This window comes from Cuculus canorus, chromosome 25 (assembly GCF_017976375.1).
Source record: "Cuculus canorus isolate bCucCan1 chromosome 25, bCucCan1.pri, whole genome shotgun sequence".
Classification (NCBI taxonomy): Eukaryota; Metazoa; Chordata; class Aves; order Cuculiformes; family Cuculidae; genus Cuculus; species Cuculus canorus.
Genome location: NC_071425.1, coordinates 35,208 through 51,072, shown reverse-complemented (window position 1 = coordinate 51,072; position 15,865 = coordinate 35,208). Strand labels below are relative to the sequence as shown.

Below are 15,865 nucleotides of genomic sequence, written 5' to 3'. Positions count from 1 at the left end.
CATGGACAAAGATTAACCCCCACACACACCATGACAGAGCAGTTCTATGCTCCAACTACAATAGCAGGCCAGGGCTTAACTCAACTAGATTGAACACCTTACGAGAAGCAACCAAAGAGCTTTCATTCATGGATATTCCAAGCTTTTCGCCTCCATCATCTTCCTGTTTCTGGGCACTTACCTACTTTCTTTAAAACTGAAAGTGTCAGTGTTTCTTAACCCCTTGTTTTTAAGTGCATTCCGATGATCCCACATCAAGACTGCCCTACCTATGCATAACAGTTACTTTGTCTTCCTTTTGCTGCACAATGTATCTAGCTATAAGCTATTCCATGACAATTTAATAAGCAGGTGCCCTGATCTCTTGCCTGATATGCCAATACTCTAATTTCACGTAAATTTGAATAAGCATGTCGTAGCTGTTCATTAACACACCCCAATGACCAAATTATTATACCACTTCACAGGCAAAGTGAGGACTAACTGAAACCTGAATATGCTGAATGCACTAAAACTGACAGACAGTTTTCTGTGTTTCAGGAGCCTCCTCCAGTTGTACCACAGTAGCTCCCCAGCATTGCCCCAGGCGCTTCCCCGTAATGGGGATCACAGACAGACACAACGGATGGAAAATGCTTCAGTTCTGCAAACTAAATTTTTGTGAAAAGTCAAAGCTGGGTTGGAGAAACAAATCCACACCCCATGGAGGGAAGTCCTGCAGGACAGGCTCGAAGTTATTTGCCCTTTGGTTTGCAATGAGCATGCAAGTTGGACAGCTGGCAGGGTCCTTGTCAGATCTACAATTCTAATCATCCGCAGTCTTGCTAACTCTCTTGCCAAATACAGCCAGGTGACACAGAGGAAGAGACAGGAAAGAAAGGATGCACTCACAGAGGCACTGGTAAAAAGGACTGGAAGCTGTTGTAACAGAAGTAGAGGCACTGGAGACAGGTTCAGACTTCATGAGTCCCCTGTTGACAGAACTTCACATATTTTGTAATCAACTACACCTTGTCCTTACTGAATAAAGGATTCTGGATGCCTAAAAACTCACTGCACACTCATTGAATATGGCTTTTAGTCACCATTTGGGTCCACAAACAAAGCCTGAACGTGACTACTGGGAGGGGGTGGGGGAACTTGCAAGGAACTTTCCACTTGTAGCTACGACACTCTTGGGAGAGGAGGGAGGAAGACTGTCAGAATAAAAGACCTCCCCCCAACTCCAGGCTTTGACCAAGACCTTCCCTATAGAGACACGTACAATGGAACAACTGTTCCCAATGGGCACTCTTAGTTCTACAGAAATGCTGGTCTGCCTCCCAAAGGAAGGCTCTTGGATCAGCGCTCCTCACCACAATCACTACCACAGCATCGTGGGGTCTTGAGAGCAGCTTAGGAAACACCCATAATTCTGCAAAAAGCAGAAAACTCTGCTCGTGGTGCCACATGTAATGATTCTCTATGAACACATCTGCACGGCACTGCAGCCACTTAGGAGTTCACCTAGGCTAAAGAGTATTTTAGAGTAAATTTGAAGGTCATCAGCTTTAGTTGAATTAACAGAAGTAGAAAAGAGAAGCAAAACTTTCACACTGCGTTTTCCTCCGGGTTAGCAAACTCACTGTACAAATAAAATAAAATCCTCCTAAGCTACTGCAGCTCCCTTTGGCTTCACTTCTAGTTGGGTGGACAGCATTTAAAATACTTTGGAAGCCTGGAAAGTCTCCCTTAAGAATAAGGCTTTGTTCTAGCAGCTTAAAGATGACCTCTACAAGTTACTGGGCAAACTTTTTTTGAATTTTATTTAGGTCCTTATAAACCACCTGTGGTGCCAAAAGAACACTGTTTTTGCGAACACTGAATTAGATCTCTACTTTTGCGAACAACCCTTGGAAAAAACATTAAGGAACATTTGTAAGCATGTTCCCTCCCCATCATTTCTAAGTTTGGATTGTTACTAAAGCTGAATTACACTTAGCAGTAATTTCTTCTTAACAAGGAATGGGAGACGAGAGGGTGGTAAGGGACGTCCTGTGAGGTAACCATAGGGAGAGGAGCAGAGAAGAGGTCATTCTCATGGACACAGTCTGAGGAAACTTTCAGAGCCATTCTCAAAATTCTTGGACAGTAATTCAAAGAATTCTCCTGAATCTTGTGTCTGCCCCTGGGACTCAAAACCACCTTGGCAAGTTCTACACCCAACTGCTATTCCCCATCAATATCAGCAGATTGCTGGCGAGCACCCACAGGTCCCTTTTTCTGTTTATTTCTGCAGGATCTACAACTCCAGCACCTGAGCTGAGACGTGTGTGACCAAGAAGCTTTTCCTCCTCCAGAAGTCCTGCTGGTAGAGAACCATCACAGGAAACAGATTCCCGCTCCAGTTCTACCACCACAGCATGTGCGTTACAGTACAAGCCCCAGCTCTGTATTCAACAGCCATGGCATGACACCTTGTGCTACACTTCACTTGGGAAGATCCAAAAGGAGCTGCTTCTGGAAGGCCAACACGGCATTTACAATGTTTCTTAAGATAATGATCAAAACGCACAAGCATGTTCTTGATTTTCTCTATAAAACTAGAGCACTGCCAGAGCAGGTAGCGTTAATTAACAGAGAGAAGATGAAAGGCTCTAGTAAGCACGTAAAACCAGGGTAACCGTAACTCGTCCATCTTCCCCCACTTTCTAAGGAGTGCACACAAGGTCGCTGAGGGAGCAAAGTCACCAGGCCTACTCAGGTGGCTTTACCAACCACTGACTACACCAACACTCGGACTCTTTATGCTTTTTAAACACAGAGGAGAGGGAAGCGCATGAAGAAGGCCTGAACAAGGATGGGATGTTAGAGCAGGCACAAGGAATGTATCCAGTCACACTATATCCTGAAAGCAGCTACTGGGTCACAAACACCCAGAACCATCTGCTTTTTTAAAACCCACTTTTACAATCAGACCTTGAAAGGAGAACCGGGTTTCCGAGCACATCATCTTGTGCCACATCTCAGAAAATATGCCCAGAAGGAACACAAGAAGGTCTTGTTCTCCAGAATCTTGTGAGTTTCTGGGGGAGAACCTGAGTGCCTGTGCTTTCAGTGAGGTTCATGAGAAGAGCAGGAGCGCTCCAAGTCCTGGACACGGGAGATCTCACTAGTCTCTTCTTCGCCCATCCATCTAAACACTCATTCGACTTTCTCTCCAGAAGGGCTCTCCATACCCTCTCTCCCACAGGTCTCCTCGAAGACACGAGACCCTCCATAGGCACCTTTCTCAGGCTGCCAAGCCTGTACCTGCCTGACTAGATGGCCTCTGCTTCAATCCCTCCCAGCACTGCTCGGTGACACACACATCTGCTTTGCACATTTATATTCCCTCAATTACAGCACAGACCCTTGACACTATACCCAAACTCCCGCACACACTGTCTAGCTTCATCACATGCCAAACCACACAAGAACAGTTCTTTATAGTTGCTGCGAGACCTCCTCACTTCCCCAGATCTCCTCCTATGACGCACCAGTCCAAACCCACCTGGGCTCATTCTCTTCTTCCTACAACTTGCACAAGAAGTGAAGACAGAAGAGGTTACGGATGGTTGCACAGCAGCTTAACACACGTATAACTGACAAATAACCTGTGTTAGACACATGCCTCCCCACAAATGACTACACAACCACCTGCAAACTCCCTCACCTCCAAAGTTCCATCCCATCCAACACATAGGTTTTGTGATGAAGGTGCTGTTGCATTAGAAGCACTAAAGGCAAAACTGCCCTGAACTAAGTACTATACCAATTCCTACCTCCCATCTCCCCACCACCACGAACCAAGGCTGCAGCCGACCCCTGAATGCCTTCTAGAGAAAAAAAAGATAACAACAAGGGAAAAAAAAAAGCAACAATAAACCCCAAACTTGCTAGAGTAAAATCCCTATACACTTCATTTTGTAATGGAAATACATCAGCAAGGCTTCTAACCTCAGCAGGCAGAGGAACTCAGAATGCAGGTATTCAGTATACAAGCTCACACCCTGAGGTCTAGAAACACATTCTGCATCAAATTAGTACATCTACCAGAAGTTACAACTATTATGCATAACAGCTCTTCTACATGCCTTTTGTTACCACCTTTCAGCATTTTATAGTTTTAAGACAGATGTTTGCCAGTTTAGGGAGAGACTTATGTGAGAAGTAACTCTCAAAGCTTTGATTAAGGAAATGTGACAGGCAAGTACAGGGTGATACTTATTGACAGGCCAGCTATTGCACAGTTTGTCAGAGTGTATGCAAACAATGACCCACATCTGGGCAACGGCAGGGAGGTGGTAATATTAATGACAAAAAGGTTAAGAACATACACCATAACCACAGATTTTTACAATATATACATGAGTACCTGCCAGATATATTAACACTACAGACTCACACCAATCTCTCATGGAAAAATAAGAATTTTAGTATTAAGAACATCTCAGGGAACAGTACCTATGCACTGGAGCAAATTAGAAAGATATTACCGAGCTTCGGTTTTAGAGCCTTTGTTTCCAACCAGAAGCCCTCAAAACTAAAAAAAAAGCGGCTAGTTTCCATTTGCTGGACCACATGAGTTGCAGTGTGTTTTGGTCAACTCCAGACCAGCAACGTGAGGCCTCCTTCGAGAACAGCTTCTCTTATGCTTGTGAATTCTCACTGGATATAAATAAACCAAACCAGTTGCACAATCCCAGGCAGAGAAGGTTTTATCAATACCATGTCAGAAAGAAAAACAAACACCACAAAGCAAGATTAACTGTCACCTCCACGATCAAAAGTCTGGAAAGTACTGGAAAGTTGTTGTAAGCAAGAATTCCTTCACCTGGAAAATGAAGTGGCAGGAGATAAAAATAGACATTGCTGCTAAGTCACTCTTCAGAACAAAGTTGCCATTTACAGTCAAATGAAAGGAAATGTGGTTTAAAGAACAATAACGGGACAGAAGAAAAACAAAAGGCAAAAAAAAAAAAAAGATTTAATTGTGAAATCCGGGTCTCTCCTCATCCAGTATCAGAGAGATGTTGTTTTTCTTTCACATAAACTGGGCAACTTGCCCAGGAAATATGAAAACCTGAACTCAGGACTCAGGGAGCAAGTTAAACAAAAATCAGAATTGCTCTTTAATTTTAAAGACAAATTTTCATTCAGCAGGTGAATACCAACTTTGCTCAAAAGCACACAATCGTCACCAAAACTTTTAACACTCTCCTACCCCGCCAACAGCACCTCCTTCATAATTCACATTTTATGACAAGGCACAGACTGTCACTACAGAAATGAGAGTGGCTCGTGTTAACAGGCTGTGGCCGCCAGAGGAAATAACAGAATGGAGAGGAGTGGAATTAGTGTCTCCAACCACTCAATCCCTGCCCAGCCTCACAGACCAGTCACCTGCTGTGTTTAAATACCTTATTTTGAATGGAGCTCATAACACAGTTCTCCAGGACACGCAGGCTCAGTGAACTGCACATCTCAGCTTTTATTGCTCCTCAGATCTCAAAGGAGAGAGGACAATCCACAACAACTGCCACAGCAGCAAAACCAAGAGGATATGAACTCCATCCAATGAATGGAGATACTTGTTTAATGGAGGGCGATGTTCAATCACATGTCGCAGGTTCCGTTTTATGGGCCATAATTACACCATGAACTCAATTTGCTATTTCTCATTTAGTGCAAGGCAAATTCATGGTAACCTTTCCCGTCATATCCTCCGTCACTGCAGGCCTCAACGAGAAGTTAGAAAGATTTCAAAGAGAGCACTCTCAAAAGAGTTTGACAGAGCTGAAAATAAGAAATCTTTCAGGTCCACCTCCTGTTAACATCTCTGAGGCTCAAAGCAGCCCCTGACACAGAAGTGTGCATTTCAATTAAACTTTTTTAAAAATAGCTGGGTTTTTTTAAGCACCTGCCTTTCCACCAATCTGCAAAAAGTAAGTTTGCAGGAAAAGAATAAGGAACAGATGAAGATGTGGCCTGCTCGGACTGACAGCTACTCCCATTTCCTCTCTTCATATGTGATTTTGTAATCTTTTTCCCTCGTTTTGTTAGACAAACAGCACAGTTCCATCGTTAAATCCAGATACTGAGCTGTCAAAACTCTGTCCTCCACAATTAAGTCATCATGGCTATCGGCACATCCCATTTCGTTTTTTGCCTCCTTCTCTGGACCAGGTTACACTGCGGCCGCCATCTGCTAATGGGGAGGGTGGACACTCCATAACAAGGGGTCACGGGGGGATGTACACTTATTTTCCAGCTTTCTTTGAAATCTGAACAGCAACCTCTCCAAGCTATCCTCTTCCAAAAAAACACAGGGCTGAACTCAGACCGATGAGGACATGCACAGAGTTTAATGGAATTATGTTTACTCAAGTCCTCCCTCACCAGAGCTCTTGCTGATTTGGGTATGACAACTCCTTGCCCAGCCGAGAAGAAACAGAAAGCCTTTATTCCAATTTAAGCCATTTGTCACAGAAAACGCATCCTTGAAGGCACAGCGAAACTCCTATTTACAAAGCTCAAAGGATTCTCAAGCCCAGCAGCAGGCTGAAATCTCCACTGCTTTTCGTTCCAAATAGACATTGTATTCCTGGAAGTTAGGAGCAGGGACACGGTATTTATAAAATGCAGCAACAGAAGCGGTGCTTCTCAGATCACCTGGCATTCCGACTGCCCAAACACCAAGAGGCTCTTTTTAATGAAACAATAAACTCTTGGAACAGAGGCCAGCATGCAGAACTCAGATTATTTGGTCTAATCAGCATGTGATCCACCCGAGAAACTTCCACTGAATTAAATTCCCACTTATGCATCAGCTGGCCCACCTGCTTCCCACACAGTCCAGTAAACAAACAAAACAAAAACATGCAAAATGAAGCGCTCTTGAACAGGGGTGGGCCAAGATATCCCTGATCTACTCTCAAAAAATAGTTCCAGAAAAATATAAGCTTCTGGAAAAGGGAAATTATAGGGGGTGGGGAGGATATCAAATCAAAATACATGCTGCTTGTCCTTTCTTCCTCCTCCCCAAGCTTTACCCCTTCCCTGCCTTGGTAGGATCTAAGAAGCCCTCAGGCCTTATCTTTGCTTTGCTATATACATCAGGTCTTATCCTCCCTGGAAAAGTCTTTCGAGGTTCCTAAGGACACTCAACATGCGCTGCCTGAGCAGAAAAAGGGTGGAGCGCTGAAACTCCAGAGTCAGTCTTTGTTCAGTGCGTTCATTAGATAATGGCAGTTGCATTCACAAAAAGACAGTTATAAACAGGGCAAAGGAAGTGACTTTGGTCAAAGAACTGCTCAGTCTTCACCCCTGACTTGCATGATGTCAGAATTTCACCAGCTCTCCAGTTACCCGATGATCGCTGAGAGCAAATGACACTCAAATAGAGCATTAAAAAGGAAAAAGCATAAAAGAAACACACGGCCACATCTGCCTGGTCATCTTCTGCTTTAACATCTCTGAGGAGGGAACACAAGTCATCTTCATTGCTAAATCATTACAAATCAGCTATAACAGTATAACAGCCGAGTTCCACGATTAACTGCTCCTACAGCATATCAATCCAGTAAGCCCAACAGCTGTGCTGCCCTGGCATTATGACTACAAAAAAAACATCATTCCCCATCCCTTCCGCGCCAAAAATCATGCGTCCTGCTCTCAGCTGTGACGGTGGCTGACAGCGGACACCTTGGGAAGGAAAAGCGAACTGCCTGGGGATCATGGTCCAGGCCAGGGTTTTCCTCAGTTTCACCTTCCCAGCCACTGGGTCGGCTCTGCTGCATCCCCTCCTCCGCTCATTTAAAGGCTGCTGGCTTCTCAATTAGAGAATAACATAACCAGATCGAACGGTGCTGCTACCCGCAGCGCTCCCGTGCCAGAATGGAAATTCAAGTGGACTGTGCTAAAGCAGGGGAAGAGCATCAGAGATTCCTCCATGAAAACAAAGGCTATAAAAAGAACATATAGACTTTTAAAGAGAGAACACCTATATACAAACAGATCCCTGGAATTCTAACTGCGGCAGAGGTTTAGTCAGACACACGCAGACACGTAATACCCCAGCTGCCCCCCCCGGAGTGTTTCATATCCCTGTCGTCAGCGGGACCGCTGCACAGCCGAAGAACTCTACTTTCCTACTGCCCAGAAAGGGGCTTTTACCTCGTCTTATTTTTAGAGGCACAAATCGCACTGTGCACAAGACATGACATGATGTAACCCCGAACACGGGCATGGCCCAAACCAGTTCAAAATGTAAGGGGCAGTGTAAACCAACAGAAACCCTGCAGTTCCTCCCATATACTGACTGCCTTCACGGAAAACTAGAGTTTGTCATTCAAGTGCATTTTACATAACAAGCAATATAATCCATACAGTGCTGGCGTTCTGGTCCACCTGCACGCAAATCAGAAGCGGAGACACGACGCCTCGGTTTGGGAGGAGGGTCTGCTTTTTTTCCTAGAAAATAAGCCCAGTGTATTTTTCCTTCTGCACGATCCTTATTTATACCCAAAAGGAGGCGAATTTCTCTGTAATCGAGCACTGGAAGAGGCCGATTCCGTGCTAGCAATAAACACACGTACCGATCGCGGAAAGCGTTTCGGGATAGCCGTGCTTTTCGACCTTGTTTTGGGAAAAATAATTCTGGGTCGGCAGGGCTGGTTCCAGAAAAAGAAAAAAAAACAAAACAAAAACCCAAAAATTAAAAAAAAAAAAAAACACCAAAAAAAAACAAAAAAAAAAAATCCCATAAATAAAGAATAAGGAGCCGGAAAGTAAATACAGGAAAATGGCTCGGCAGCTCGGACTCCAGGGGCGATTGCGCTATTGTCCGCCCGGGCGGAGCGGAGCGCGGTGACAGCACGGACCCACCGGCAGCGCCTCCGGGACGGCGCCGCCGCTCCCCTCCGCGCCTACAGCAACACTGACGTGATGCAATTTTTCTTTTTTTTTCTGTTTACTTTTAAAACTTCGTCGTCGTCCCTTAGGGACCGGCGCTCCCCCCGCCCCCTCCTCCCCGGGGGCCACGGCCACGTGAGGGCTCGGCCGGGCCCGGGTGCTCGGAACCGGGGGTCTCCTCCGCGGTTCCCCCCCGCAGGGCGCCGGGGCAGGCGCGGCGGCGCTAACAAAGGGGCGCGGGGGAGGCGCGGAGCGGCGCGCGGCACCTACCACGTGACAAGCGGCGAGCGCGGTCCGGGCGCGGCCCCCGCGGAACGGGCGCCGCCGGCGAGCCGAGCGCGGCCGGGGGACGGCCGCCGCGCCCCCCCCGCCCGCGCGCGCCCCGGCGGCAGGGGGGATGGGCTCGCCCGGCTCCCGCGGCGGGCGCAAAGCGGCGGCCGCGGCCCGGGCTGCGAGGGGGGCGGGGGGGGGGGGCGCGGGGAGCGGCCCCCCCACCCCCGGCTCGGGGCGCGGGGCGGCGGCGGGGCGGGCCCGGCCGAGCGGGCGCTGCGGCGCTTTTCTTCTCCCCCCGCTCCCCCCCGCTCCGGGCGAGCGCGGCGGCGGCGCGGCTCGGAAAATGGCGGCCGGGCTCCTTCTCTGCCCTCCCCCTCCCGTCAGCCGGAGAATGCACCGGGGGGGGGGGGGTGGAGGGAGGGAGGGGGGAGGGAAGCAAGGAGGGGAGCGCCGCAGCGCCCCCGCCGGCCGCCACGGGCACCGCGCCCGCTCCGCGCCCGCAGCCAGAGGGCCCCGCCGAGCTCCCGCCGCCGCCGCGCCGAAGAGCTGCAGTGCGGGCGGGGCGGGGCGGGCCCGCCGCCCATTGTCCGGCCGCCGCGGACGCGCCGAGCGCCGCGCTGCCCCGCCGCCGCCCGACAGGGGGCGCCCGCTCCGCGCGCAAGCCCGAACGCCCCGGGGGCGTGTGCAGCTGTGAGGGGTGGGGATCCCGCCTCTTGCGGAAACTGTCACCCTCTTCAATGTTTCCACCAAAAAACAATATAGTCTCATTTTTCTCTCTCCCAGCCCGCTCCCTACAGAAGAACTTGCATTATTTTAAGTAGTTTTTCTCCAAAGCAACACTTCTCCCTCTTCCACCTCCACCTGCAGCCCCAGGAGCTTCTTACATGCTCCTTTCACATTTGCCCTGCCGCGCTCTTCAGACTTATTCCCCCAAATTCTGCCACAAACTGCCACTAAGCGCCCTAAATCCAGAGCGGCTCTGGACAGTGTTACCCCAGTTCCCCCAAAGCCAGCACCCTTGGGAGGTGTTACTGCGAAATTCAGTCCTGCCCGCACGCCCACCCACTATTATCAGCCCCCACCAGGGTCCCCGGATGGGGTCTACACACTCCAGCAGCTCCACTCGTGCATGCAGCCCCTCATGGCCAGGGCAACCAAGAGGCAAATCTCATAATAAGACACAGGGTCAGAAACCTCAGGAGTGCGATCTGCAGCCAACCAGGGGAGGTTTTCTCACCCCTTGATGAGGGTTCTGTCTTCCCCTGCTTGATAAACTCCATCTCACTGGACACAATGAGACGCAGTGGAGCAAGAAAGAACGAGTTTGGGTTTGCAGAATCCACTTCACCTCTTCGACCTTCAGTTTTGCTGTTGGCACGAGGGTGATGCCAATCTGTACCGCTGTGGTTGGACCCACATTCGGGGCGCACTTTCCCTCTGGTGGGCTGACACATCAAATTGGACTTCAGATCTACTGCAGGCAGCACCCTACTCTCCCCTCACTATAGCTGTGCTGCCTCTACAGCATGAATGCAGGTACACCAATGAAAAACTGCTTTATGCCATCATTCATCTGCAAAGTGAAACAGCTACAGCAGTGCATGCTGTTAGATGCAGTCAGAGAGCAGACTTGCTCCAGGGACGGCGTTTAGAGCAAAAAAATAAGTTTACTGTCTTGGCTGCAGAATTAAGTAAAACCTTATGGGTACTGTTTCCACAGCAAGTATGGACAATCCTGATCTGGATTACGCAGCACACAGACAAGTTTCTTTCCTCTTCTTGCTTCAAATCGCACTGCCCCACAAAGGGAAAAGCAATGCTCCCCTCCTGTAAGGAGAGACTCGGACTCAAGACACTCTATAAAGAGCTACTATTGCTCTTTGAAATCCAACATATTGCTTAACAAATCACGCCATAAGACTGTCATTACAGCTGGGAGTTTGAGTCAGGAAATCCACGGGCAACGTATTTCATTATTTTTTCTGAGCTGCCTGTGTGGCCACCCACATTTGCAGCCAAACCCCCACCAGAGGGCAGATACTGACTGTGTCTGTGCTGACATCACAAATGCTCAAAACTTAGCTCGTACTTAGGAGTTTTTCAAGAGAAGTGTCCCACTAAGGACAGCAGAGAGACAGATCACAGGGATAATATATTCTGTTCATAAAGGTAACAAATACTGTTTGTGAAAGACAGTCACATCGTGAACTCCGACAGCAGCCTCATGCTTTCTCCTGATTTGTTTCTCCCCACCACACTTGGGCAGCTCTTTAGGAAGCTAGGACGCAGGACCCTACAACACCATAAATACCTCCGAACTTTTATTAACACTATTTTTTTTCCAAGTCTGCCTAGAATTCAGTTCAACTAAAAAGCAGAATTAGCAATAAATGCATTTATATATTGGAACAGAAGAGGGAGGGGATGCCTTTGGCAATCCGTTCTAAAGGAAGTTAAAAGAAATTCTTGTGCAATGAAGTTTCTAATCTTTTGTTTGTTCTACACTGCAGAATTTTCTGCTAATTGAGGCAAGCCTAAGCAAGAACTAGGACCTCTAGCCCAGTACAGACCTGGATCTTCCTGCAGCACAGACATATCTACAGCTTTCATCAGTCAACCCAGCCTAGAGATGATGTAGCAAAAATTGCTGTGCGGTCTAAAATAATACAACTTTGGCCTCCAACACGTACCTTTTTATAGACCTTCCAGTCTCTATTTTCCATTCAAAATAGTGCTGCAACATCTCCTCCAGGTCACCCAGCCTATACCCACCACACTCACCCGTGAGTCCCTCGCACAGCTTCAGCACCGCTCTTGAGATGTCCACCATGCACGAGAGGAGCTCTCCCCAATGAATCCATGTTTTCATAGCATTAAATCTTTCCTTGAAGTCGCCCTCTTCCTCAAAGCATTAAGAATACACAAACCACAGCGTTCAATGTATGGTGAGCATCACATACTCAACTGCTCATACCTGATTGTTACCTTGTCTTTCCCACACATGTTCATTGCCTCTACCTAATAATCCTCATGACTTGCTTCGACTGTACCTGCCTCAGAAGTTTAACAGTCTCCATACAATAAGTACATGCATAGCTGTAGATATATTAACGAATATGCCAGCACACAGGAAGGAACACTTTTGAGCCTGCAAAGATACTAGATCCGTTTGAGAAACATCCTGAAGGTAGAGATGGCAATGGCCACCAAAGAACACAGTGATGAGACCCCGCTATGGATACAAGCACAACTTTTGCATCTTCATTCGCAACCACATGAGATCTCCTAAGTGATTAGATCTCACTCAAATGCCAGTGGCCACGGAAGCTTCAAAAGACACAAGACTTGTCTAGTTTAACACTCAATACAGATAAGCTACAGCAACAAGAGACCTTTGCAGTGATCATTACTCTTTAATACTCCTCCCCAACATTAAAGAAAGTGTCCAGTGACATTAAGAAAGGCATCCCTTACCTGTGACAGACAGCACATCCCAGCCAGCTATCCTGAAACTGCTCACTAAGAAGGAAGAAAAAGAGCAAAGTCCTGGAAAAAGGTAAAGTAGAGCCACATGAAGGTAAACAGTGCAGAGGCTGGTGGAGCTCAGCAACCTCAATACCTTCCTGATCAGGGAGGTCTATTCTACTCACGTATCCAGAGTCCAAACTACACACCTGGATCTTCCTAAAGGCTCTTCCATATCCTTGGATTAAATTTTAATTTGCTTGATATAAACAGGAAAGTTATGTACAACTCGCTAAAACAGCCAATCGATCTACACAAGAAGTAATGGAGCGTGTTCGAAATCCCCCCTTCATGATTTACACCAAGTCATTTGATTACAGATATTCATAATTTCAAGGACTACACATGCTGCTCACTCTCATACTGGAGAGCACCATTACATCGGTACCCCTCAAGGTCACAGCTCCACTGTTACCCAGGCTAGGGGAAAAAAACACTTCAGTCTGCCATGAAGTTAAGGGGCATTTGCTATTACAACTTAATAATAAGTAATTTTGAATCAATTATGGTTTACATTGTGAAATATATTTCCATGGTTTCCTTAAGGATGAGAAGCTGGGAATGCAAAACCATTTAACGAAGGTATCAAATAAAATTCACCACTCTATTTTTGAGCCCCTGCCAAAGGCATTGGCCTCGTCATGCCAAAATGTACTGGAACACACCACACTGTTGCAAACAGGCCAGTGTACGTGTACAGAAGAACCCAGCTTCCCAAAAGTCCTTGTGGGATATTCCATTTGTACCAGTTTGCGGCATACAGTGAAGTACTTTCTCAGGCACAGCAGGCTGAGTACTACTCACGGTAAGCACTCTGAGTTTTTGAGCTGTTAGTACAGCTGGGGACTGACAGACAAGGTTTATCAACTCGCAGAGGGTAAAGCACCCAAATCTACACTTGGCTGCAACCCAGTATCATGTATGGGCCCATGAACTGCCAACGATATTATTATGTTGGCTTAACTCCATCCGAAACACACATGTGAAACTGCACGAGAGGTGCAAGAGTAAGTCACGGAGCCCATCACTTTTCCTGAGTTTTTGCTTAAGCAGCACCCTGATGGCAGGAATTGAGGCTATAGTTCTTTACGGAAATAAACATGTTTTGTGCAAGGACACCGTATGATCCCTGACATGTAATGATACGATCCGTGAAATAAAATACAAATGAACAGCAGAATAAGTAAGGTCACACACACTTTTGAAAGTTGCATTTCTTTCATTTCATGTTAAAGACAGTTATATCGCAGGACAGGATGAGGGGAAAGAAAAACCAGCAGGGCAAGGAGGGGATTCTGCCCCTCTAGTCTGCTCTCTTGAGACCACACCTGGAGCCCTGCGTTCAGTTCTAGAGTCCTCAGCACAGGAAGGACATGGATCTGTTGGAGGGGGTCCAGAGGAGGCCACAAAGATGATCGGAGAGCTGGAGCACCTCCCATACAAGGATAGGCTGAGAGAGTTGGGCTTGTTCAGCCTGGAGAGGAGAAGGCTGTGGGGAGGCCTTAGAGCAGCTTCCAGTACTGAAAGGGGATCCAGGAAAGCTGGGAGGGGCTTTTGATCAGGGAGTGCAGGGATAGGATGAGGGGGGACAGTTTTAAACTAAAGGAGGGGAGATTGAGATGAGAGTTTAGGAAGAAATGTTTTCCTGTGAGGGTGGAGACGCCCTGGCCCAGGTTGCCCAGGGAAGTTGTGGCTGCCCCATCCCTAGTTCAAGGCCTGGTTGCATGAGGCTTTGAGCACCTGATCCAGATCCAGATCAGGACGGAGGTGTTCCTTCCCATGGCAGGGGGGTGGAACTGTACAACCTTTAAGGTCCCTTTCCACCCAAACCATTCTATATTTCTATTAAAAAAATAAAGAGGAAAGGAGAGGGAAATGTGATCCTGCACTAACCATGTAAGAGCCTACATCTAAAATACCATGAGACACAGGCTAATGGAGTTTTAGCAGATGACTCCTTGAAACCTCAACACTGAAATACACCTTATGGGTTTTGTACAGTTACAGCACAGACATTTCATACTGGCATTCCCACTGCTAGGGGCAATGTACAGTTCCACTGTTTGACAAACAAATAGATTAAGGAGTTCTCATGTAAATAAAAGTCAGTAGAATTAGTTAGGAACACAGCAACTGGTAACAAGCATGGGTACGCTACCAGTAGTACAGGGCTGAGAGGGAGGCAGGATTTCTGTCTGCTGCACAACTCAGCCCTTCCTCTGTCTCACAGCTGGAAAGTCTCACTGAGCTTTCCTTTATCCAAGGCTTGCAGAACATCCTCACAGATTTGACTAGCACCAAATCGTGCACCTTATGCTCCTTCTTGTGAGGGAGAGACCTAACAGCAGACCCAAGACCTTCCAAGGCCAGCCTCCAGTCTGCTGACACTGGGACCTGAAAGCTATCCCTTTGCCACAAGCACAATGAACACCAGTTTTTAGAGTCTCTGTTCATTAATTCACGTTCTAGTCTTCTTTTTCACATGGCCTTTCTCAGATCCACTAACTGGAGAATTAGTTTCCATCTCTGCAGTAGGGCACTTGAAACAATCCTATTGCTGTTTGGATTTCCAGACTCAGGAAAAAAAATACCACTCTATAGGTAGCTGCTTATAACTCAGTTTAACCCAAACTGGAGCAGCACTTTAACCATACTGAACCATAGCCGATAACCAGGATACTAGATTTTTACTCTTTTGGTCATGCTCCAGAGTTATCCACCATCTTGAGATCAGAGTTGTGCTCCGAGAGCTTCTGTTCCAGAGATAACAAAAATCTGCGTGTCTCTGAGCACCATGTTTCAGGGCTTCATGCAAATTCCTCAGTCCCAGCCAAATCCACCTGCCTTTAAACCCTCAACAATGCAGGAAAACATCAGAGATCGTGGGTGGAAAAACTCAAGTTTCTACATTCTTTCCTTATTAATGATGCTTCCTACAAACCTAGCACAGAAGAACCAGTGCCCAGATGACCTCAGGGAAATGGCAGTGAAAGGAATAAGGCAGCGAGTCCCCCATTTCTCACAGCACAGCACAGCACAGAGCTTCGGAGCAACACAGCCAGCAGATTTCTTCCCAGAGCTGTTAGATGTGAAGGACCAGGCAGACCTTCCTGTTCCTCTGCTTGAAGAAAAT

General features: G+C 47.3%; 1 protein-coding gene across 1 annotated transcript in view; it reads right to left on the bottom strand.

Annotated features, from left to right (window-relative positions):
- Positions 1-9,344, bottom strand: part of KANSL1 (KAT8 regulatory NSL complex subunit 1) — an 83,320-nt gene extending 73,976 nt beyond the window's left edge. The window contains 1 exon segment of the mRNA XM_054088227.1: positions 9,205-9,344. The gene's annotated coding sequence lies outside the window, so the exon portion shown is untranslated.
- Between the last annotated feature and the right edge of the window lie 6,521 nt (positions 9,345-15,865).